This window comes from Astatotilapia calliptera, chromosome 15 (genome assembly GCF_900246225.1).
Source record: "Astatotilapia calliptera chromosome 15, fAstCal1.2, whole genome shotgun sequence".
Classification (NCBI taxonomy): domain Eukaryota; kingdom Metazoa; phylum Chordata; class Actinopteri; order Cichliformes; family Cichlidae; genus Astatotilapia; species Astatotilapia calliptera.
Window position 1 is genome coordinate 16,049,407 of NC_039316.1, and position 13,397 is coordinate 16,062,803.

Sequence of the window (13,397 nt, forward strand, 5' to 3'; positions counted from 1 at the left end):
AAAGTGAACACAGTTGTGAGTGGCTTCTCAGCGAGGTTATAATTGAGCGTGATGGACTGTCTGTGTCTGCAGTGTATCACCGTGGGGCAGCACACACACCTGTGGTCTCAGCACACTGACAACATGAGACAAACACCTGTCTGCTCCATGCTGACAAAAAGAAAACAAACTGTACATTTCTGGGTCTCAGCAGCACGACTTTATTCTTGGATAGTATGCAGAGGCAACATAAATTTAAACTTGTGGGCTTTCAAGGAACTGATAGAGAAGCAAATCAGATTCTTAAGAAAAAAACTGTACATCTGCAATATCAAGATATTCTATAAAAAAATCAAAATCAATGTTAGTAACCAATGTATGCAAAAAATAAGGTCTTAACCAAGCAGCAACCTGAGAGGATTCCAAGTACACCACAAGCTCTCTATTAGGCTTCAGGTTTGGGCAACAAGTGCCAGGATGTAATGCAGTTTGAATCAAAGATCTTGCAGCACTGCAAAAGAATGCAAAGAAGTCTAATTTGTCATCCCCAATATTTCTCCCTCTACCTCTACTCTGTCCCCTTCGGTCTCCAGAGCTCAGAACTCAGTGGGATTACATTATTACTGATGACAGCGTGTACTTTTAATTACTTATTATTCTTATTAATTCCAGCAAATGCAAATAATCAACAATACAATAAAGTATACACACACACACACACACACACACACACACACACACATATATATATAGTATGTAATATATATAATAGGAATAATATATTATATACTATATATTTTTTAATATTACATATTTCTGTCTTTCTTACAGACACATTTAGTTATGATATTTTTTTAATCTCAAAAAAATAAAACTCAAAATTAGTTATGAAATAAATTGTGTCCTATGTTCCTGTTTATATTGTTCTCGTGTTGAAAAATCCAGCATGCCTTCAGCTCAGCACATTGTATAAACCAATAGTCCAGCAGCACAGAAACGCTATATTTGATGGAGGCCATGAACGGTTTTATGGAAAACAGCTGTATTGAATCTGTTCCAGAGCTTTTTTTTTCCAGCTCATGAATGAAATTTCCCATGCTGCACTGCTCCAGGCTCTGGCACATCTAGGATGTAGAGCGCTCCCTCTTTCTCTCTTTGTCTCTTTTTCTTTAATGCCTTCATACACCTTGTAGCCGTTCGTCAATTACTGACACACATTTTGGCAACAAACACACCATTAATTGAAACATTTAATTAGCATTAAAATTAGCAGTAATTAACATCTTTTCTCCAGTGCTTTCTGAGCTGGGCTCAAATTCTATTAAGGCTTTAAGCAGCTTCAGCGTCTCCCTGCTTTGCACTGACTTTTTGTACCATCTACAGATGTGTGAGTGGGTGTGTGTTTATGTGTGTGTGCACTCAGGGCCCCAGGTAAGGAGCCTCCGTGAGGAGTCAAGCACCAAGGCCAGGCCTGCTGGGTGCCCAGGGGAGAAGAAGAAGAAAGGCGTTTGAGCGGGGAGGCGAAGACGAGGAGAAGAAAATAAGGGAGGAGGTCAAGAGGGAAGAGGAGGGAGTGCTTGAAAGCAGGAGGGAGGGAGAAATATGGTGGGAGGCAAAGGATAGATGTGAATGAGTGAGAGAGGAGAGAAGTAATGACAGAAGGATTAAAGGAGGAGGAGTGTGACTGAGGGGAGAAGATGTGGTGGGGGCGAAAAGACAGAATAAAGGAATAAGAGCGAGGCAGAGCAAGTGAAAACACAGGATTAATCATGTGTTTGTGGCAGTATGGTATACATACATGTTTGCACATACTTCTGTGTGTGTGTGTTCATGTGTGTGTGTGAGGCCTACTTGGAGCCAAAGCAGGGGCCTGGATTAGTTGCGTTTGCCAGGGCTGGGGGGCAGGATTAGCAGGCCGGGCTGCTGTCTGACGCCGCTCTGCCACCACTAATGGCATTATTAATAGGCAGCTAAAAAATTCATTAAAAAATCCATTAAAAATAAATGTGTTTTACATAAGACTTTGCCCCAGGTAGGAGGGATAGGGGGAGGCAGGGGTGAGAGATGGGTGCAGAAGGGAGAGACGAAATAGGCGACTGTTAGCTTTGAGGTCAGCTGAACATCACAGTTCAGAAAGAGGAGAGAAAATATACAAACACTGGCCTGACTGGAAATAATGTTGGATTTGGGATAATAAGGCTAAACCAAGAAATACTGACATTTCTGCTGCTCTGAGAAATTTGTGCAGAGCTGATGTCAAATATATGAGCATCGAGGTGCACGTTAAATACAGAGCTTTCAACTGCTTCTGTGTTCCTGTCAAACACAAACAAGAGGTTAAGCACAAAATACATATTGATTTCACATTTGTATACATGCATACTAACATAACACTTCTTTAAATTTTACAGAACTGAAAAAAGTATAAAATACTTTGAAGATGCATTCAGTTCCTGATTGCTGCTGTTGTTCCAGTTTGGAGATTATTCCTCTCTTTTTTTTCATCTACATAAAAGCAGGATAAACCTAAGTACATAGAAACAAGAAAACTCTTGAGGAATTGTTAAAAAAACACCCCTGTAATTGGTGTTTTTTCAATTGCCCTGTAATTGTAGAACTAGATGTTCACATTTAGTTTTTTCTGAGAGTGTCTTTTCTAAATATACCAGAAAATTTTTAAAGTCCAACATTTAAATCGCAATCACCACTAAGGAAACTCCCTTAACAGATACCCCCTAACAGATATTAAATTGTGCTTAGAATGTCAAGTAGAAAAATCAACATTTGGGGTGTGCAGTGTACATAAATATGTTTCAGTCATGCACATACTTGCATGTTATGATTAAGCTTCATTTTGGCACATGTTGAACACAACTTCCTGAATTAATTTTAATGGGAATTTTTTTAACTACAGTGTTTAAAGAGAAAATAATCTTTCTGACATAAGAAGAAAAACACCCACTCCAAAATATTATCTACATCAAGGATTTTAAACTGATTAGCCTCTTCAAATTAATGAAATGGTTGGAGTTTATTAACTCTGTGAGAGAGAGCAAAGAAGGATGGGGAGAAGGAGGTTAAAGGTGAGGAGGTTCTGCTTTGTGTGTGCCTTGGGGACATTTAACTTAATCAGATTAACAACAATAGATGCATCTATCCACGCACACACACACTCACATACACATATATGGCAGTGGGCAGAGGGGCCTTACAACGTGCCCGGGGGGACCCTTGCTATAGCCTGAGGGAGTCATATATGCAGAAAGGGTCAAGAGGCGATTCAATTGTTTGAATTCTAACTCGCTTACATTTCTTAACACCTACACACACAGACACATGCAAACGCACACAGACATATGCATCGTGTGCAATAGAAGAATTTGAATGAACAGGCAAAAAGATGCTGTTTTCACAGCAATCACACAGATCCACTACCATCAGGTTGATCCGGCCCTCAGCCTGCAGCACAACAGACTCACAAAGGATAACACTCATCACCCCGCTGCTCTATCGCACTGTCAACACATGACAGCTGCCAGGTGAGAAGTTATCGCTGCATTGTAAATTTTTCAGGAAATGTATAAAAATTTTATTTTGCTTAAATTTTACATGCATTGGTTAGCTACCATAAGAACAACAACAACAATAAAATATGATATGAAACTGCTGCGAGAAACTGGTGATGCAACAAAACTTGTGCCTTATAAGCTTTCTCCTCCCAACTGTACAACTTTCTGTAACCTGTAAATATTTAAACATTACTATGAGGCTGGTGTAATAGTTTACACCAACATAAACAGCCCAAAAATATGGATGTGTTGCATATTCTTTTCAGGGTAAAACATATATTCAATTTGATGTTTAAAAAAATTCTGAAGTTCACAAATAACAAAATGCAACTCAAACTAATCAGTAAAATATGTTCTGCAGTAGAAGAAAAAGAAGAAGAAAAAGATTGGACATCTGATTGAATCACATTGAGACTCTAGATGGTCTATCCAGATATACTTATCATATATTTGGATATATGTTAACACATTTCATATAGGGGTATGCAGCATAACATGATAATGCTATATAAAACATGCAACAGATACCAACAACCACCATGACAAAGCTAAAATGTAAACTTTTAAGTTGCCTTATAATCCAAGAAACATTTAGTTTACTTTGTAGAGACTCTAAATCTCTTTTATGTTAGCCACTGAAGTGCATTCTGGCCTTCATTAATCTGCAGTAACTGTACGCTGCCAGTTTACTTTAGCTGGCATCCTCAGCCTCTGTTAGCCTCTGTTAGGTGCTGTTAGCCTCTGTTGGGTGCTGTTAGCTTCTGTTACCCACAGTTTGCTAGTGAATTAAACATTACCTTACATAGTAAATAAACTCTCGTACAACATGAGAATGTAATCAAGCTTTTTATAGGAGGGAAAGTGTGATTTTTAGGATATTAACTTTGGCAGCTTATAGCCAACTGTTGTTGTTGTTTAGCTAGCTCATTGTCATCTGTTCGAAGACAAGAAGGTTGCATATCTACACTGTAAAAAAGAATTGTAATATAAAAGTATTTTACTGTGTATTTTACAGTTTTGTACTGTTCTTCTAGAATATCATTAAATTCACATAAATAGACTTTGATTTTACATTTCAAATGTAAATTAACGTAAAATCACTGTAAATGTAATAAAACATAATTTTCTTGTTTTTTAAATGTATCTGTCTGTACATATGCATATTTAGATTGTTAAATACATTCACTAATGCATCATAATTTCACAAATATTTGTCCATTATTTGAAAGATTGAACTGTTAAATTCAAATGTAATGCTATGAAAAAATATATAAAATGATTTGTATAAACTTTTTTACATCAAATAATTATTATTATTGTTGTTATTTAGGGCGATCGTGGCTCAAGAGTTGGCAGTTCACCTTGTAATCAGAAGGTTGTTGATTCGAGCCCTGGCTCGGACACTCTCGGTCGTTGTGTCCTTGGGCAAGACACTTCACCTACCACCTACTGGTGATGGCAGAGGGGAATTATAAAGTGGAATTGTAAAGCGCTTTGATGGTCTCATAAAGCACTATATGAATGCAATCCATTATTATTTAAACCAACTGTTAACTGTATATTTCTGTACATTTAAGTATTATTATTCATATTGCTGCATTCATTGACCTTGTTTATAGGTAATTTCATTGTTTCATCACATTAAATTGTTCCTAATTTAATGTTTAAAAGCACTTGAAAAGGCAAAATCCCATGTAAAATTAGGGCAACAAACTGTATTGTCATTACTGAAAATAACCGTATTTTCATGGGAAAGTTATTTTCTGTTATTTTATGGTATTATTTTGGCACCCCAGCTGCCGGAATATTACTGCTTTTTAGGATTATTTTTTTTACGGTGTAATCTGCTGACAATAAGTAACTGCGACAATTAGAGCCCTGACATCTGTTCAGGAGATATGGCTTGAGGTGAAGAGAAAGAAGATGTTTTATTCAGATACTGGTGATTTTGTCTCAATCCTGTGAGTTTTCTCTTTGGTGAAGGGGACCCCTTGTCAGATGATAAAACATAGGTATGATCCTTCTCGCCTTCAGTATGAAGGTGCAGACGTGAATAAAAATTTGACTCCACGGTACTCTTAATCAAAATTAATCTTATTACTTATTACTAGTTAGCTTATATGTATCTGTGTTCCACGTGTGCATTTTCTTGATCGAATTAGACATTGTTTTGCTCCAAAAAACATGACGGTCTCAAAACACCAGCTCTGAAATCATGGCAGCTTCATCCATCTTTTGTACTGTTTATGGGAAGGATTTGTTTTTTGGAGCCAGCCTATCAAGGCCTCTTCTGGAAGAACTGCATTATTTGACTCTTTGGTGTTTGCTTCATGTAGTTTCACATTATGTATAAGAAGGCCATGCTATCAACAACATGACTACTCATTTGCTTGGTGGATGTAGACAGTAGAAAGAAAATAGTTCCTACCATGAAAGCGCTTGCCACAAGGTCACGGCTAGTGGAAGAGGAATTGCTGCTAAGTTGATGTTTTAATGTTTTATGTTGTAAATATGTTTATTTATTGATTCATTTGCTCATGTTTTTATTTTTGGTACATACCGTGAGAAAGCAGACATTTCTACAGCCGAGAAATAATCCAACCTAAAAATCTTAACTGACTAATGGTAGGGGAAAATGACTGGCCCAAACACATCTGTGATGTTATTTTCTGAAGTTTCTGAAGCAGGATTTTACAGATCCACAATAGTAAGTTTCAAAGATTTTGAGCTACTTGGGGCTAGAATTGAACTTGGACTCCTCCTCCTGCATCATCAGCCTTCCTCCAGTGCTTGTTGGGTAGATATGAGGTGATTAAGAGTATGTCAGCAGAGGGAATCTGAATCTGAGCCGGAAAAAAGCAAAACGCAACTTACCAAATTTGGCCAAGGAAGAGCAGAAAGTAAAAGGCAGGAAAGAGCACCTCCCGCTGTGCAGAGAAAAAGACAGCAAAAAGTCAGCAACATTCACACTCAAAGCAAACATCAAACATCATCAAACACACAGAATGAGACACTTTGATCTCCCTGGCTCCACAGGAAGCCAGCATCTTTAGAAAATCCTCCAAATGTAAATTAATTTACTACAGAAAGAGATCCCGAGGCGCTGGTGTGCAACTGAACATCAGACATCAGAGGGTTAAACCCAAACTCTGCAGCTCAGCCCACAGAGACACTTCAGCACTGGTAAGTAAATTTTAACCCTGAGCGATGCACGAAGGTCCCCACCAACAGCCAAACTGACATGCATGACCGAGTTTTACATTACTCCTGAGTCGATTGCAGAGCATATTGGGAATCTGTTTGTGTTAGGATCTCAGCTCATCATTACTTGTATCATAAAAAAACAGTTTTCCTCAGCAGATCTTGTTTCCAACAGAGGCCTTTCGTTTGATTGCCGAATGCTGGGTGAGAATTTAGGATGTGTAAGCAAACAGAAGATTTTTCTGCAGGCACTTAGCAAACATTTCAGTCACACCCTGAGATCAAGTTCTCTTGAGTTGGATGATGCTGTATTTCACGCCAAGAGTGCATTAATGGTTTTGCTTGTGCAACATTTGTCAGTCTGCAGTTTTCAGCTGCAAATACTCCTACACGATACATGAAACAAGCAAACATTCGTGCCAGTATCACATATTGCCAGGCAATTACTCAACATCTCTTTCTGTTCTAATCTTAGACTGTATATAAAAGATGGACAAACAACATCTGTCTGAAAAGTGATTTCACTGACATGCCTGCATTCTTTTTCATGACCAGCAGAGAGCAGCTTCTATGATCGCAAAAAGAAATTTGACTGTGAAGTCTTTAATAACACCTCACCTCAGCACTATTGATCTATGACCTTAGCAAAAGCTTCCCTGGTGAGTTTCTGGTCCCATTTTCCTAGTTTTACCCTGTAGGAACATGCAGTGTCTCTAGGTTTCTCAGTCAGTCAGTCAGTCTCGTTGCTTGTCACATCCAGTCTCAAAATTCTACAATGGTCACAACAAAGCGGGGTCAGTTTGAAAGAGAAATTGATGTTTTCTGACAAATGGTCACGGCAGAGAGGCTATAACCTTGAAGGAGAAATGTAGATCAGTCTTTGATTGCTTTGGGCTGATTCCCAGAACATTTTGATTTGATTTCATATCACACATGTTGTGAAACCAGGGTATGCTGACTCTGAAAACACCAAGTGGCATGTTTCTTCAAAACGGTGTTAAATTTACAGCACACAATGGGTCAGGTATCATCGGTCTAACATATATAACCCACCAGAGTTTGTTCCACCGCTGTTTCTGCAGTTATTGCAACCCCCACGCTCCTTCCACAAATAATAGACAATATGAAACAACATCTCATTACAAAGCCTCCCCAAAGAGGCACCTTGTCATTCTCCTCAACTTGTCAAACTCTCAAAGCTTGAAGTCAGTTTAGGAAATTTAAGATAAGCAAAAGGAAGTAAATAAGAAAATTAAATCTGGTGAGGAAAACAAAGACTGGAGTAAATAATGACAATTCGACAGTAAATAACTGAATGCATCTTCTAACTCCCATACTGTGTGTGTGTGGTGATATTGTTTGAGATATATGCATGCACAGACAAAATTTGCTGTCGTAAAAGTTTTAATATATGTGGAAGAACTTATGCAATTTAGTTCCATGGGTTTTGAGTAGAACAGATATTGGTAATACAGGCAGACCCTTGTTTGCGTGGGCTGATTGTGCCACAATCTGCTGCTACTGCTCGAGGCACTCGGTCCTGCATATAAAAGATCAATGTTGTTTCCAGGTCTGAAAAGTGCTTAATGCCTGCATTCCTTTTAACAACCAGCAGGAGGCGACTTATGTGGTTGCAAAATGAGCTTTTTTTGAAGAGTGTCTCGCTAACCGCTGATATGTAAGCAGACGCCGATTAATTGGCATCTTATTCTTTCTACATATTAATGCTGGCATTAAGTTACATAAAGTTTGTGTCTTTATGTTATCACTGTTAGAATCTAGTTTCAGAGGCACGAATGAGATGGTTTGTACATGTGCAGAGGAGGGATAATGGATCTACTGGGCAAGGCATGCTGAAAAGATATGGATGTCAGGCAAGAGGGAAAGAGGAAGACCACAGACAAGCTGAAAGAAGAGGAAGACTCTCAGAATCTAGTTAACAATCCAGCTAAAATTATTTTGCTGAAGTCAAAATACAGCTCACATTTTATACCTTCTAAATTCATAATTACACACCTGAAGCAGACTGTGTTCTGTTTTTAGAGTCATTACTGCTGTTTGCACAAATCAGTAAGATCATGACTCTAAAACAGCTGAAAAGGGTCACAGACAACAGCATCACCCTATATCACATCGCATCCAGCATGATTTCATTCTTGACGTGCTGTCTAAACATCTGTCCTTCAGGTGAGAGTCAGACATGAGCTTATCCTCTGCTGACTGGCATGCTTGTCTTTGCCCTGTCAGGGTAGAATAGCTGGTAAATGCGAGAGCAGGACTCTGTTTCTCTCTCCTATACCTCTCCTTCACACCGAAAGACACGCCGCGGCCCCTCTGCCCCTCCAACCTGCCTCGAGGTCCTATAATCTTTTTACAATGTGTTGAAACAGAGCAATAAATCTGTTAGCTTACAATCTAATTTCCCTGGCCTTTTCCAGAAATCCTCATAAACTTTTGGCGCCCCCATTAACGGCCCTATTGAATCAGAGCGCTTAATCTGCTTCCAGGTGAGGGGTCAGAAAATGAATGCTTTGAGATCCATCACGCTGACGGGAGCAGAGAAAACTGGGCGAGGGAGCACGCTGGGGAAAAGGGCAGCGTCTCTTCCTCATAGGTCAATAGCAGCCAAGAGAGTCAGTCATTCACTTTTTCCTTCAGCACCGCTCTCATTTTCCATTTAATATGGACATCCAATTAATGTGAGCATGTCTGAGGCTGCCTGGATCCCTATGAATTATGGCCCATCATCCCCCCAGTTATGGCTCGACAACCGAGAAGAGAGGAGACAAGAGCAGAGAAGAGGAAAGGAAAGGAAAGAAAAGGAAAATTAAAGGAGAAGAGAATTGTGAGAGGAATCAGGTGATCTTACACCCTGGCTCCAAAACAGCAACATATAGGAGACAATCAAGTATGCTTAAAAAGAAAAAGGTTATTTGATCTAAAATAAGAAATGAAGCAAACAAAGACGTAAAGTGTGATTATAGGCATCAATGCTGTTGTCCAGGCTTCCAAGTAGGAAGGAAATGTGGGAGGGGCTTGTTAGTTCTTCTTATCAGGTGCCTGGGGGTCACATGATCATGTTGAGGGAGGGGGTATTCCAGAGTACCTGTAGAAGTCAACAATAAGCAAAAATACGAGGTGGAAACATGAAAAGGAAAGGAAATAAAAGTAAAGGAAATGAATGTTTAAAGAGTGGAAAGGGGAAAGAAAATGAGGAGAAGGGAAGAGAAGAAGCAAGAAGCAAGGGAAACAAATTTTGAGAGAGAAAAGACGGAGGGCATTTAAAGGAATGATCCAAAGGGAAAGTAAACAAGGAGAGAGGAGAGGAGAGGAGAGGAGAGGAGAGGAGAGCCTTACAAGAATTAGAGATAATTGATTGGTGGGACAGAAACAGCTGCTTCTGATTGGCTGCCAAGAGGAAGAACCAGATTAGTTTTAATAGTGGTGTAACAGACACCTGAGCTGTGTGTGTGTGTGTGTGTGTGTGTGTGTGTGTGTGTGTGTGTGTGTGTGTGTGTGTGTGTGTGTGTGTGTGTCCATCCAAACAGCATTACACCAGGGCCTGTGATATTAAACCCGGACAGCAGCACCTTATTGTCGCAGCAACAGGGATTTGTCATTGTACCTCATTATCCAATTAACACCATATGGGCCTGAGGCCAAACATACACACATACACAAGCATGCACACACACACACACACGCAATAGACTTTCACTGTATGTCTGTGTGTGTTAATGTGTGTGGGTTTCAACAAAGTTAAAATAGGAAATGTTGGAGGAAACTTTGAGCTCAGCTACTCGCTCCCAATACTTTGAGCATTCTTTCTCTTAGATTCATTACAGTGAAAGCAGACTGCTGATCATTAAGGCTGTTAGTTGTTTTAAAGATGGTTTGTTGAGGTCAAGTGTAATATAGAGTCTCTTAAAGAAAAACAAACTTGAGAGAGAAGTGGGGGAAATACCGAAACTTTATACCTCCAGTGCTCTGATGATGGCTCTGTGCTAAAAACATGTTACTTTTAAAGCTTTTTCTTCAGTTTACTTTAAAATTGGATCATATTCAAATACATCTACAGTACATATACTTCATACCTGGCATGCAGAGGGTGTAACCACAAATACAAGGTTGTTAGAAATAAAATAAAAAATACAAATTATACATTCAGACTTAACTTCAGATGTGAAAATACAGTAAACCCCTATGAGAAAATAAACCTGTCTGTCATGTTTGTGGCATTAATAGTGATAAACCTGTACTGGATTCCAGTAAATTACTGTTTGTAAAAAGATGGCATGCGTTAATGTGAGGATGACAATATTAGCGAGAAAACAAAAACATTTCGAGAAAATCACCTGATCTGGCCTTAACGGTAAGCTTTATCAAAACGGAAAGTTTTAAGTATAACAAATCTTAAAAGTAGAGAGGTTATCTGTCTCCCAACAGCCAATACAAAAGAGAAGGTACACAAATTAACAAAGCCCTGTGTATAGGCTCTGATAAAAAAAAACTGCAGGGATTTAGAGCATCACATGTCATAGACATTTATATTTAGTATGCATCTTTAGATGTTTCAGCATTATAAAATAGTAAATAGTTTTATAACAGCATTTGGGGGAAAAAAGTGTTTTCATTGGCCATGTTTGGCAAAACAGAGTATCTATGAGGTCATTATTATCATACGGAGTGTGTTTTTGCCCCATTTTGGTGATTTTAGTAACACTGAGCATTTACTCGTGTGCCACTTTAATCGATATGCCTATTCAAGTGTTCTTTAATGTGATCATCTAATCTCCATCTAATCACGAATATATGCCAATTATATTAGAGCAATGCACTGCATTTAGACATGTTAACATGGTCAAGATGACCTGCTAGAGTTGAATAGTGCATTGGAATGGGAGAAGAAAAGTTATTTAGATGACTTGAACGTGGTTGGTGCCAGATGGGCTTGGGTAATCTCCAGTGTACCTGTGTTCTTACACCTGCTCCTAGCAGGAAAATGCACCGTGGCAAAAAGCTCAGATCATCTCACACTGGTTTCTTAAGCATGACAGTGAGATAACTTTACTCATATGGTCTCTACAATCCCTTTATCTCAATCCAGTACAGCACCTTTGGGATATAGTGAAACAGGTGATTCACATCATGGATGTGCAGCTGGCAAATCTGCAGAAACTCAAGATGCAATGAAACAGTCCTGATCTATATGGATCTAAGCTAATTATGTACATTTAGGATGAAGGGAGAGCTTATGAAATGTGAAGGAAATTATTCACAGTGTAACTTTAACCTAAACGTTTCCAGTCCCACCGTGTTTATATGCATATTTGTCTCGCTTTTATAGATGCCTACATTGTGTAAAAGCAAATGTGAAGGATTATCGAAATGCCTACAGTTGGATCCAGCACTGATTGTAATAAAGCTTTAATAGTAAGCAGTGCACAGCGTATAAATACAGCTTCTCCTCACAGCAGCTTGGCACAAAGGACTCAAAGTGAACGAATTGAACCCTTGAATAGAGAAGAGAGAGAATGCATGAAAAGAAAACAAACTAATAACGAGCATATCAAAACATGGGTCATCCCAGTATTTCCCTAGATTTGGAAGCATTTCAAACTAAATGACAAAAATATGCATTTCATTAAATTCTAATATATGAGAGGAGCTCCAGACTCTCCCTGTCTCATTGTGTCTCTGCTCACAAAGAAATCTCTCTGTGATTTTGGAGCAAAATATGAGAGTTATTGCAAGGATATAGGAAGTATTCCAGTGCAGAACCCTCTAAATCCTTATGTCAGATGTTTTATTATTAAAACTCAGCCCATTCTTTGCGGTTCTCAGAGGCTCAAAGATCGAGCGGAAGAGAGAGACGGGACAGGCTGGAGTCGTTCATAATGCCAAATACAACAAACAGTCATCTTAACTGATTATCTAGAGGACAGAGTTATATGAAAATACAATCACTAAAAAATTTACATCAATGAAATACCTCGTTCTTCTTGAAGTATATTACATTTCAGAACAGTTTGGCCCTTTTTCTTCTTATTCCATCGAGCTCAGAAAGAGGCAGACAGGAAATGTGGGAAGAGCGCAGGGATGAGTTTCCTGACTTTATGGACATTCCTGAAACATTTCACCGCAAGACTACAAAATATCAAGCAGTAAAATTCCAGCAGGTTGGGTTTTATTATCTCAGTCGTAGCAAGAAGTCCCAGCTATACAAGTTAGCCCTGTAACAGAAATTTCAGATGCAATGCTACAGCTGGAAGTGTAGTCTATATATTCTTTATTATTATACAAATATCTTGTTTCCACCAGCACTGCTGTCCCCAAAGTTGGAAACAATAAAATGATTACAGGAGGGCCAACCACAAAACATTCACACATGAGTTTCAGATGGAGCCTGAAGATTGTGTTCGCCGTGATTTTCTGTTTTCTTGCAGTGGAAATAACTCCAGCTCTCATTATGTAACAGCTGGTTCTGAACCTGTCAAAATTGAGGCTGCTTCCCAGGAGAAATCAGCTGTGTCAATCGGGCACTGTGTCAGTGGAAATCAGGTCAAAGAGGTAAAGGAGGAGTTCATTCCATAGCATGAATTTTGATTTTGAGTCGATCCCACATACATTAAATGTATAGTAATCTGA